At 33.2% G+C, this 13,356-nt stretch overlaps 1 protein-coding gene and 1 non-coding gene across 16 annotated transcripts in view; both read left to right on the top strand.

Annotated features, from left to right (window-relative positions):
- The window catches only part of DMD (dystrophin), a 2,109,452-nt gene that overhangs the window by 1,267,347 nt on the left and 828,749 nt on the right, over positions 1–13,356 (top strand). The window lies entirely within an intron of this gene.
- On the top strand, positions 467–573 carry LOC142866020 (U6 spliceosomal RNA). Its single transcript, XR_012916093.1, has one exon. It is a non-coding gene; the product is annotated as a U6 spliceosomal RNA (small nuclear RNA).

The following is a 13,356-nucleotide window of genomic DNA, read 5'->3' as shown; positions in this document are numbered from 1 at the left end:
TTTGAGGACAGGCAGTTGCATTTTATTTTTCATTTTACTTAAAATTTTCAAAGTTCAGTTTATAAAAGTTTAAAAATGGAATCACGTGTTTAAGAAATTAAAACACCCATAGTTTTTCCCCCATATATTGCTTTTGTTAATAGCTTTTACCTTTGCTTTCAACCTTTTGATGTTTTCTCAATTTTGTTCTATTAAAAAGTAGTATTATATATACAATTTTATTTAAATTCATTATTAAAATATCATTTTATTTACTATTTCCCCAATATTTTAATTAATAATTATAAATTCTTAATTTTATTTTAAAATGCAAGCTTTGGGAAGCCAAGGTGGAAGGATCGCTTGAGCTGAGGAGTTCAAGACCAGCCTGGACAAAAGCGAGACCCCATCTCTAAAAAAAAAGGGACACAAATAGGTTGGAAGTAAAGGATGGAAAAGGAGATATTAATACCATCTCTTACAAATAGTGCTCACTTCGGCAGCACATATACTAAAATTGGAACAATACAGAGAAGATTAGCATGGCCCCTGAACAAGGATGACACGCAAATTCGTGAAGCATTCCATACTTTTTATTAGAATAATTACTAAATTGAAAAAATAAAAAATAAAATGCACTGTAGTATAATAAGATCCCAAATATGATTATAAATAATTAACTTAATTATTCTCCAATTATTGGGCATTTGGGTCATTTTCAAATTTTGGTCATTGCAGTGGCCATCTTTGTACATGAATCTGTACATTTAATTAAATTCATTTCATGCCTCCCTCTTGTTTATTCAGGGGGCCTCAGCCATTCTTGTTTTCTTTCAGCTTTTTGTTCAGGCATTCAAGCTCTTTCCTAACTAGGTGACTTCACACATCCTATTTCCTCCATCTGGAGGATATATAATTAATTCTGTGATTCTTTGAACACCTTCCATTTCAATAACCTCATCCACAAAGCCTTTCCAGGCCATTTAGTCTAAAGTTATAACATAAGCTAACAATTGTCCAATTACTGGGCATTTTCTCCATTAGTCTCTCTTACAGAAGTCCATGTTTTTCTTTCACAGCATTTACCACAATTTATATTTACTGAGTGTGTATGTATATGTTTGTTTGTTGTTTGTGCTCAGATTGAAATGCCATAAGGTCAGGAACTGTCTGATTGCAGGATACAGTGCACTCAATAAATATTTATTGAACAAAGTAGTTAATCTGCTTTGTGTTATAGATAAATGTTTACTGTATTTCTTATAATAAAAGAAATTATGTACATTTAAATACCTAGAAATAAAGTGTTCATGGTGGTTATAAATGAAAATCTAAATGTCAGTGTGTAAGCATGTAAGAGCTCTGTCAAGTTAATCAATACTTGCCCAAAGGCTATCATGTAAAGGCAATATAAATATTTTCCTAAATGTTGAGTTTTAATTTTTTTAAAAAACAATGAATTTTTCAAAGCAATTTCTTCTATGTAACCTTCCCTTCTGGGGATGGTTAATATTGTTAAAAATCAGCAAGTGAAGAATGTTGCTATGTGCAAAGAACACTAAACCAACATGCATAAGTATTGTTTCTTGCTCTCAGTTATGAATGGCAAAGATTCAAACAAATTATCTTCATATGCTGAATTGAGAATGGTGGAAGATACATTTTCTAATGTTTAGAAATGGTTCCCTTCTGAGTTCTTGATTTCTATGTTTATGAATTATCTTCTTGAAAGAAATTTAGTAACTTATTATCACATGTATTCTTTCACATTGTTTCTACTTCTATGGTGATCTTCAAAATAGAATGTGAATTTTAAATTCTTGGAAAATGAAATTATTATTCATATATCATTGATTTTTATGGCCTGCAATGTGGTTTGTTGTCCTTTCATTAACACAGTATGACCTATTACTGTAAAAACACATTAAGACAAATCATCCCACCTTACTGATGGCCAGGGCAGATGTCGCATTGTTGCAGCAACATTTCAGATGAGCCCAATTCAAACTTGTATTTTTATAGAGAAGAAGATAATGTGATATTCATTTCTGAAGATTGGCCAATATTATTAATATTTATTGAAACATGCTAGTTTAAAAATCTGTTCATTTGTACAACACCTGGTTTGTCTACATAACCTGAATTATATAAATGTAAGAAAAAGCTTCCCCTACCTTCCAGTGTACTCATATAGCTTGCCAGAAATCACATCTGAAAGAAATTAGAGCCGTGTTTGTGTTTTTTCATCATGTTAGTACAGGACTTTTCAATAAAAATAAATTACTTCTGAGTATATTTGTTTGGACAACAACAAAAAAAAAGATCCATTTGATTGATAGTGGACAGAATTTCATTAGGTTTAACAGCAGAAATACCACAATTGCATCATTCACCTTCTTGTTTCAAAGGATAACAGAAAATTAGATATAATGAACTCTATACAAATTTTCACTATGCATACTTTTACGTTTAAATACATTACCAAGAATCATGTCAGCATGACATTCTAATATAGTAGCTTTACAAGAAGCACATAATCCAACCTAGGAGTGATGTAGTCCTCTTTAAATCAGCTTCAAACATATTCTGAGTTGGTATTTCTCATTCTTTTGATCCACATTGTATTTTTTTACATAATCATACATTTAATTGAATATATCAGCATTGTCAAAATGGAAGGACTAAATAGATGTTTAATAGAAAAGTCAGTATCAAATACTCTTTTTCTCCTAAGGAAAATAGATTTAATAATGAAACATTGCTTTATTATTTTTACAATAATTTAAACATGTATATAATTTGCCTAGTTTCTAATTTTCATGTCTCTGCATATTTCTTTAATATCTAAGTACCTGGGTTAGAAAAGAGCCAGTAACAAGAAGGGGAATCTTACTGACCTGCAGGACAACTTGGACAAGTCTAAAGCTACCAATTCCTCATCTATATCATGGGAATAATGACACACTTTCCCCTACCTCATAATTTGTGTGGATCTCAAATGGAATAATTGTCTGTATAGCACTTCATAAAGTATATAAAATTAAGAGATTATCACAATAAGATAATTGCAATTATTCTCTTAAATAGTATCATTAATGTCTTGGTCTATTTGACACAGTTAAAATTTCTATATGGTAAATGCCTTTCCTGATTTTAACAAAAGATCACACCAGAAGAGATGAGTAAGTAGACACTTAAGTTGTTGCTGTATCTGCAACGTATTGTAAATGTCTCAGGTTGATCCTTTTTCTTTCCTTACAATTTTATTTTCACATTGGGAATGAGATATTGCTTTAAATGTAGAATACAAAGCTAACCTTATTTGTTTGTCTTTTCTGATTAAAAGATCTAAAGTGCTTATTTAAAGGAGTAAATTGAGTTTTACATTTTATTGATTTATATCTTTCTTCAATCCACAAAAGATTTGAGCCAGTGTATAACAAAATTTCAAACTATAAAATGAAATATTAATAGAAAAAAATTGATACCAGGGGAGATACAAACTCAAGTTTTATATTAAGGCCAAGGATAAGAAAAAATAAGGTAAATATGGAAAAAGGAATGGTATAGAATGGGAACTTCAAGGGACTACCTTCACATCATGATGATACTTATTACCTTTTTATTCTGAATGTCAAAACAAAATTAGAGTTATTTACACCTATTGCCCTACAATACTTTTGTCTTAATAATTCTAATTTGTCTTCATTTGAGTGTTTGTCTCTTTTTATAAAATGCAGTACATTCGTAGGACATCAAGTAAACTAAACCTCGTTTAGTTTTAACAACCTTTCTACCTAGATATTTCATGGTAGACATTGATTATTCAAAACTAATATGTAGAAAAATACCATTAAAGAAAGCTATGATATGATGGTATTAGAAAAATTTACTCTTCCAATTAGAAGAGTAACATTAGAATGTTACTTGAGAAGTGATAAAATTTTATTCATGATTTTTGATATATTTTGCTTAACCCATATGGGCTATACCCATAAAGAGTATAAATAACATCTACTTATGCAAATATAGTAGTAAATTATATTTTCAGGTGCTAATACCATGGTAGATGAAATAACTTTATTTAAAAATATTATTTCCAAATTGTTAAAATGCAAAACTGGGAATGACTATTTTATCTAGTGTCTCAATCTTGAGTGAAAAATTCAGATAAAATAACTTGTTTGGGTAAAATTATATTAATTTATTTTCCAAATGAATATAACATTATTTTTTCTGATCATAAATGTATACCTCTTCATAGTAGAAATACAATGTTGAAAGAAAGTGAAAAGAATCAATGTAAAGAATAATGTCATTTCCCAGAAATCACCTTTAACATTTTTCTGAATATTCATCTGTCTAGTTCCAACATGCCTCTCTTTTCAGAAGACTCCCTATTATGTAGATTCCTCAAATCCTCTGTAATCTTATTTCCTCCTGTTCTGTTCTTAGGTAAGGGAAATGCCTTGTCACCATGCCAAATACTCAAAATGGTTCATGTGCCAGATCATCGTCTGTCCATTATTAGCTAGAGGGACCTCAAATTTGTTTGGGTGGTAGGCAATTGGACGTCATGCTCCTTGTAGAACACAATGAAGTACTTATATACTTCATTTTAGGAACTTGCGATAATTTTATTAGCTTAAAAAAAGTTATTTTAGGTTATTTGTAATGATGAAATTTGATTTTCATGCTCCAAAGGGATTAAACCACAAACACAGGTAAACACCTCCACCATAAGAATGAGTTGTCATACAAACAGAAATGATCTGCCTTCACGTTGTCTTCATTAAGGAGTATTTGTTTGCTCCTTGTTCTGTCATCTAGAAATTCTCTTTAGCAGAAATAGATGGAAAGCAGTTGCAGTCACTTCCCATGTTTAAAAATTGGGATGGCATTTGCCCATCTGCAGTGTTAATATAGTTCCTCAAAGACCACTGACAGCAGGAAAAGACCGTATTGTGCAAGGTTCTCTCATTTCTCTGGAATATAATTGGTCCAGGGCCAGAGATTTTAGCTCATTTAGAGCAGCAAGGTGCTCTTTTAAAATTCCCTCACCTATTTTGGGCTTCATTTCCCTCATACGGTTATGCCTTTTCCAGTCTGATGAACATTCTCCTTGACAGAGCAGACAAGCAAGAGGAACTGCACAGCACCGCTTTCTGTGTCAACTCTATCCTAACCTTCCCCCTTCTGCCCCAATCAGTGAACCTTCATCTTTCTGGCTCTTCTTTCTCCAAAAGGAAGTAAAAGGGCCCTGAATGTTGTCTTTAACATTATCACAAGCCTCAATTCATTCCAGGCTCAGCTTTTCCTCATTGTTTATATAGTTTTATATTGTCCTTTTAATATTTGCCCTCGGTTCTGTGTCCCTCATTCCTTCCCTTGTTCATACCCTATTAGAATCTGAGCTCATTTGAGGACCCCCATACAGTGGCATGCATCTCATTAGACATTACCTGTTGTTTATACTCACTGGAATCATTTGACCTTGTATTGTCAAAAGTTTGTTCTTAAAAGCCTCACAGGCTTCTTGAGCCATTTTCTCTTTTAAAATTTAAGATCATTGGTTCACTACATTTTTTCCTTCTTGATCTAATAAACATACCACACCGGACAGTTGTGCATGCATGCCTGCACACACACACACACACTTTCCTGAATGATGGATGCCACTTGTCTTATAGACAGTCCAATTTTATCATTGTGTATAGGGTAAAAGGGTAAATAGTATAATATCCCTGAAGGTTCACTAAGTCTGTTCCCATATAACCTGATTAGTCTCCTGAACTCTTTCAAACTCTGACTGCAAATGACCAAGGTTTGGCAATCAGCCTGCATCTTAGTTCTCTTCTAGCATAAGAAGAGTGTCCATGTACTCTGTGTAGTAAGAGAGAAAGAACTTAGATTTGTTGGATATTCTCATTGTTGGCATGGCTAAAGTATTATGTAAGTGAGGAGAGTTAAGTAGTTGCAAGTGATAATGTTTTTATCTCTTAATTGAAGTAAATGTTTATATAAAATGAAACAGATTTATTTGGGGGGAAGTGAAGAGTTTATTCCTGCATAAAATTTGAACCTGTTACATTTAGTTCAGATTTCAATCTGTCAAGATTTGTGCAATATTCCAATTCTCCCATCAAATGTACTTTCCATGCTTTCTTGTTGGATGTGACTGTAGCAGGTATATAAAGAAGTACAGGAGAATGTCCCTAGAACTGGGAAATGTATAGATGTTAAGTGCTCAATATGCTATGTTTTATCAAGTGGTTTTACTAATAAACCGACACCTCAATCAAAAAATAAAACATTTTCATCACCTCATAAAGTTTCCTCATGCCACCTTACAGTCAATTCCCAGCCCCTATAGGCACCAATTATTCTATTACCATAGATTAATTTTGTCTTTTTATGAATCTTACAAATGGAATCATACAATATATACTATTTTGATGAGCACATTATTTTTGAGGCTATTCATGTTGTGACTATATCAGTAATTCATTCCTATTTATTGCTGATTAGTGTTGCATTGTATAAATATAACACTATCCATTCATTCTCCTTTTAATAAACATTTAGGTTGTTTTTTATTTTGGGCTATTAATTAAGATGCTATTGACATTTGTGCACAAGTCTTTTGTGAGCATATGTTTTTATTTATTTTGAGGAAATAGTAGTATAATGGCTGTATCAAATGTTAACTTTATAAGATACTGTCAAACAGTTTTCTAAAGTGATTGTGCCATTTTGCAATGCATTGTGATTGTGGAAAGCTCCACCTACTCTACATCTTCACCAACATTTGATCTTGTCAGTCACTTTAATTTTTGTCATTTTATAGGATATGATATGGTATCTTGTGGTTTTACATTTTATTGCTCTGATGACTAACAATATTAAGCATCTTTTCATGTATTTATTGGTTATTCATATAGATCATGTAGGTTGAAGACTGTGCCTTTCTTCTTACTGGTTGAAAGTAATATCATTTTGAGGTCATTGGTATAACCTGGAGGTTGGGAATGCCAGAGACATTTTCCTGTTGTGTTTCTTTCCTTCTTACTTTCTCTGATGACTCTATTGGAATGCAGCATTGCTGCTCAGGCAGTAATGTATTAGTTTTGTAAAAGTACTGTTCCATGGCATCCTTGTCACTAATATGAAGTGCTGAACATTTTAATTTTCATTGACCAGCTGCTAACAATAGTCTCTTCAGAATCATCAGCACTAATTTTTTGGTTAGAAGCCTACTAGGTATTTAAAAGTACAGAAATATAATTTAATCATAATTTTTACCACATGTGCTGTGCTCTTGTAGATGCCTTCAACATGCACAAAAATTCTGCAATTTCACAACCTACCAATAAAAGAGACTTATTCATTCATTTACTCATTTAGTCAGAAAACTTTAACTGATTATCACAGTGGGAAATGCAACAGTAAAGAAGTCAATGTCCCTGCATTAAAGACAATCTTAAGCTTCCAACCAAAATAATAAAATTTAATTTTTGTAGACTATGAAAAACACCATAAAGTAGACATAGTCCAATAGGATTTTTATAGGATGGGTAACTTTTAATCAAAAATTATTCATAATGGAGATAGTATTTGATGTACATCTTCATTTATTCATTTATCAAATGTGTTTTGGGCACTACCATGTAGCAGATACTTTGCTAGGCACTAGAATGGGAAAAAGTTATAGTTCCTCCTCTCATGAAGTTCAGGGTCTAGTGGATTGGAATGAAAGGATTCCACAAGTAAAATTGAGGGCATGCATGATACAAAACAGAGAATGGGCCAAAGGTCTGGGGAATGACCAGGGCATCACTGTGAGTTGTCCAGTTGTGCTGAAGCAAGGATGAAGAATTACAGAGTCATCTTGAGAAACTTAGGTTTCTCCTGGGGATGCTATGAAGTGCTGAATGTTATCTAAGCTATTTGGGCTTCACTGGGCAGGCACCAAGTATTCAGCATGAATTTTCAAGCAGGGAATCCACCATAAGAAATGTTCATCTGGAGGATTAATCTGGCAAGATTGTGTATGATGTTATGCAGTGAAAGAGTTTGAGCAAAAACAATTGGCCTGTATCACTAATGTTGATGAAGTATAATGAATAACCAGACTGGATGGAAAGCAATTATTATGGAACCAACTAAGCAAGAAGTATAACAGTTAAGATCAGTAAGATAAAACTTGGATTGAGGGGAAAAAAAGAAAGAAGGAAAACACAGATGAATTGGTGATCTCCAGCCTGATAAGTGGGAGAATACAGATTTCATTCAAATAAATAGTGAAGTCAACATGAGAAACTAGTTTCGGTCATGATGTTAATGTTGGCCTGAGAATGTTTTATTTGAGATTTCAGTCAAATGAAAAGGTTCTGAAATGCTGTGTGGTAGCTTAAGAGGGAATCTTCCCTAGAGATGAAATTTTAGAAAGCATTCACGTTTGATAATGGAATCTTTTTTTCTACACAACTTAGATTGATAAGAAAGTCAAACCTACTATAGTCTTTACCTCTTTTTACAACTATCCCTAACATTTTAGGGATTCACGTGGATAATTAAGTCCTCTGGCTGTTTTATTTTTAGGTTCCCCTGGTCTGTAAGTGGTTAAATAAGGTACTAACTTTTGGTATTGTATAAGTATACTGACAATAGGGAGAGAATCAATTCTTGTACCTGATTTTTTTGGTTTCCAGAGGACATGCCCCATCATCAAGAAATGCAAAATGTTTTTATCGTCACTTCTTCTCATCTAAATCCATGAAGGAGAGGTGCATTACCATACAAAGGATAATGGAAAATAAGAAACCTAACTTCAGAAATTAAGGCTTAAAAAAAAGAATAGTTTGTGTTTAATGCCTGTATAACTTGGCCAGAGGGACATATAAGGCTTAGTGATGCCCAACGTATGCTTAGATATGGATTGTTAGTTGATGTCTTGAGAGTTCTGTAATCTAAGCTAAATACTTAAAATCAATTAATTGATGTTAGACACAGAGATCTGTTTTATCCCTCTTTATTGTATTTCTGGGCTTTCCTATTCTCAAGAGCCTGAGAAACTAAACCTTTCCTTGATAACTTGTTATTTATGGTAGCAGATGAGACTTTGATAAAGCACAGTTATTTTTTAAAGTCTCTTTTCCACACTAGGGTGTTGTATATATTTCAAAAATTTACTTTTGAACCTTTCCCAAATGAGAAACCAATCAAGGAGAGAGTGTGATATCTTACCTAGTTTTCTGCTCAATTTATCAACAAATATTTCTTGAGCAATTATTAAGCTAAGCAGTGATCAGTGCTATACCTGGTGATATAGAGGGTGAAAAAACAACTGTCCTTAAGGCATTTATAATCATAATTACCACAACCTCTTTGTTTCTTTTCCTTACCTTTTCCCCAAACACACACACACACACACACACACACACACACACACACACACACACAATCATGCACACTATCACACAATTAATTGATCTATCTTGTTCTCAAAGCAGTTTCCATAGCTGTATCATTACATAACATGGCATTATATATAGTTATTTGCTTGCTATGCTCTCCCTCATTAAATTGAGAGTGTTGACAAGAAAATATAAGCTTATTTATCATTGTAAAGCTTCAGATACAGAGTAGTTACCCTAAATATTTGTTGGAATGAATCACATTGTAGAGAATACTTACCTCCATTAAACAATTTACCTACATTAAACAGTTGCTTAGAGAATACATAATAGCAAAAGCCCATGAAACTCCTATGAAAACAGAATACAAAGAGTTTAAGGAACATGTTTAATTTCTGTTCTCTTAAAGAGCAACACTAATATATTTTGAAATCATCTTTCTCCATTGATTTTACCAATGGGTGGGTGGAAGTTAGGGTAGGAAAACACAAGCAGCTTCATAAAACCAATATTCTATTTTTTTCAAATTTGTGGGGAATCATACTGGCTCTCAACTTTCTACATTATACCCATCATTATATCACTTAATCTCTCGGCCGGCAATTGAAAATAAAACATAGTAGACATAGCAAGTGTTAATAATGACAAAATTACTCATCATGCAAATATTCAGAGAGTATCAAAATATATTTGGATAATGATTGCTAACTTTGAAGTTGCCCATAATCATTTCAATAAAAATGGAGAACCCAATCACATTTATAGCCAAACCCACATTACAAATCTTAGACTTAGCTCTGCCGATAATGTTCTTGGTTATATTTTTATTCCTAATTATTCCTCTGAGTTCCAGACCAGCATCTTCAACTGCCTGATGGATATCCTTGCTTTCATTTGTATCTCCAGTGCATGGCTAAGTCCTATTTATTTATCTTCCCAATATCACTTGGTTCCATCCACTTCTCTCCATTTCCACCACTGCATTCCCCACTCCAAGCTACCATCTTCCCTCATCTTAACTAGCATGATATCTCCTATTTGGTCTCCCTATTTCTACTGTGGAGCTTTTCCAATCCATTCTTCCTCCTAGAGCCCATGATGAACAGCACCTTGCACAGTGCCTAGCTGATAGGAGGTGCTCAATAAATGACTCATGGACTGAAAATATCTGATAGGCATGGAAAATACCAATAAGGAACTACAATTTTTCAGAACCAATGGGATTAGACCTTTTAATGGAACATTTCCAGTTTATAATCAATTCTACTTGCACATTGTCTTGCTTTTAAAAAATAATTTTGTTGCTTTTTCCATGCACACACACACACACACACACACACACACACCCCCCGTATCACCCTCTACCCACCAAATGGCTTTTGGATAAATATTTATGTGGCTTCAAATTGATAATACCTCTAGACAAAAGAAGGATAAGGATTTTTAAAAGATCCATGTCTCCTTTTAAATATTCTGTCCTAAGACCAATGGTTTTTTGTTGTTGTTGTTATTCACAATATGTTCCATGATGAAATATTTCACATGTTCAAAACGATGCTAGTAATTATGTAGAAAGAATTTTATACCTGAAGTCATGTGTTCGATAACCAGGATCATATACTAAGAGAACAAGTATGGCTATCGACAAGAGCTACCATTTTTATCAGAGAAAGGCCAATTTGTTTTCTTAACAAATCTAAGTAAATAGAAAAAAAAAAACATCTCTTAAATGTTCTTGGGTATATCTCCTGAAGTTTTTGTGAATAGTTTAGAAGCACAGAAGTATTAAATAAATCTGTGAACCTAGAGAGGACTAACATTGATTTAACAGTGTAAAATCTATGTTCTTCAAAATTCTATACTTTATAACAACAGTTTTCTTTAATGCAAGGGTCACAGATTTAAATGCCTTCAGAGAGTGATAGAAGGCATGCATGCCAGACTTAAAGTCATTAAAATTATTAAACAAACAAATTTCTAATGCCAAAACATGTCTGAGTCTGGATTTAAAGTGCAGCCCACGGTTTCAAATCCCCAAAGAGAGAAATCTAACACATATACTTTTTCCCCCTTTTGATAACCCTCTGCATTGATTCTCTGCTTGAAATTGGAGAATGTATGATTTTCTTTTTTTGTCCAGAGCATCATTTCTTGGAAAAGAACGAAATAAAGGCTGAGATAACTTTACAAAGCATGTAGTACTTAAAGCATTTTATGATGAATTCATTTGGTATCCACATTAATAGCAGTGATAATAATGAATGTATATATCACTGATGTGAATAAGATAAACATATCCAAAAGAAATTTCATTGTAATTTGATATTAGGCAAATGTCCCATTAAAATAAATTGCTACTGTACATAATTTTTCTTTAGTTCATTGTCAGGATATTTTCTTTGGAAAAGAAATGGTCTAATTCTAGTTTTAGAAGGAATTCTCATTATTCTTTTATAGCAACCATTATCAGGAGCAGATGGGGAATTGCACCAGTGAGCATATCTAGTATTATACCTGACAGTAGAAAGAGGGTATTGGATGAAATCTAACAAGACCCCCTTCTAACTTCAGTTCTTGTGACAAACTAACAAAAACATGCATGTGGTTTCAGCATTTTTATTAGTAAGGCCCAATAAATGTTTACTGAAATGAAAATAAAATGAGACCAGGAGAAAGAAGAGGCTAAAAAGGTGCGTTTTATTTCTGATTGTTCATTGCAAAGACTGCTCCTCTTCAATTTGATTTAGTTTGCAAATTACTAGTAGAAGATCTTGTAGGTACTTAGCTAAAAGTTGAATCTGTAGTACAGTTCAAATTTGGAGATGTATTTTATGTTCAAGAGAAGCAAGCACTCGTTCAGTCTTACTTACTCTTCAGCTATAAAGTCTAATACATATATGAATGACACTAAATAGAAGAGGAGGGACATTTATCTCACCCTGGGGCTCTTAAAGGGCCTCTGAAAAGAGGGAACATTTAAACTGACTATTACAGATGAGTAATGAGTTTGTCCTACAAAACTTAGCAGTATAGTCATCGGTTTTACTGGGAGTTAGAGCTAAGCTTGAAAGTGAGGAGCAGGAGCAGCAGGAGAGCAGGCTGCAAAGGCAGAGGGGAGAAGAGCATGCAGAGTCCTTTTCACACTCCCTGCTGTGCTAATAGGTTTGAACTTTACCTTATAGTTACTAGGTAGACCTGATTCTTGCTCTCCTCATTCTGGGCTCTCCTTGTCCTCTGACCTTGATTCTTCCCTCCCACAATCATCATTCTTGACTCAAAAAATACCATTTCTATCAGACATTTTTCACTTTTTTTCTGTACATTTTGTATATATATATATATATATATATATATATGTATATATATATACATACATATATATACACACACACACTATTTTTCCATTCTTGTCTCTTTCTCCCTTTTTCTAACTCCTAGATTTCTGAAATTTTAGCCATCTTTCAGTCCTTCTGTCTATCCTCATCATATGCTCCCATAGGATCATCAAATCTTCCACCAGGACAGAATCACCCAGTCCATGGATAGGCTAAGTTGAATGTGTCCCATTGCTTTGCCTGTTACCTGCCTCAGGTGTTTGTCCATTTGTTTTGCTTCCTTAAAGAAATCCATCATCTGATAAAAGTTGAAAGATACTTTCTGAAGTATATTATTAACAAAATCTCTGAAGACAATGATGACTATGTAGTCTAAGAATTAACATGAGAGGCAACCTTGTCTCTTGTAATTTATCTTTGAGAAAAGCACCAGAAACTATATTTCAAACTCGTGAATTCTGTGGACCAACAATGAGAATGATCTTAATCAGGACAGAAAAAGAAGATGATGCACCATATTTTAATAAAATTGTCCCATAAAATTCGATCTGCCACTTTCACAACTCTCCACAAGATTCATTTTATTACATATATTCCCTTGACCAATTAGTAAACTGAGTCAATCT

The sequence above is a fragment of the Microcebus murinus genome, chromosome X (genome assembly GCF_040939455.1).
Source record: "Microcebus murinus isolate Inina chromosome X, M.murinus_Inina_mat1.0, whole genome shotgun sequence".
Lineage (NCBI taxonomy): Eukaryota > Metazoa > Chordata > Mammalia > Primates > Cheirogaleidae > Microcebus > Microcebus murinus.
Note: the sequence above shows the minus strand (reverse complement) of the source record. Positions and strands in the feature narration are given on the sequence as shown.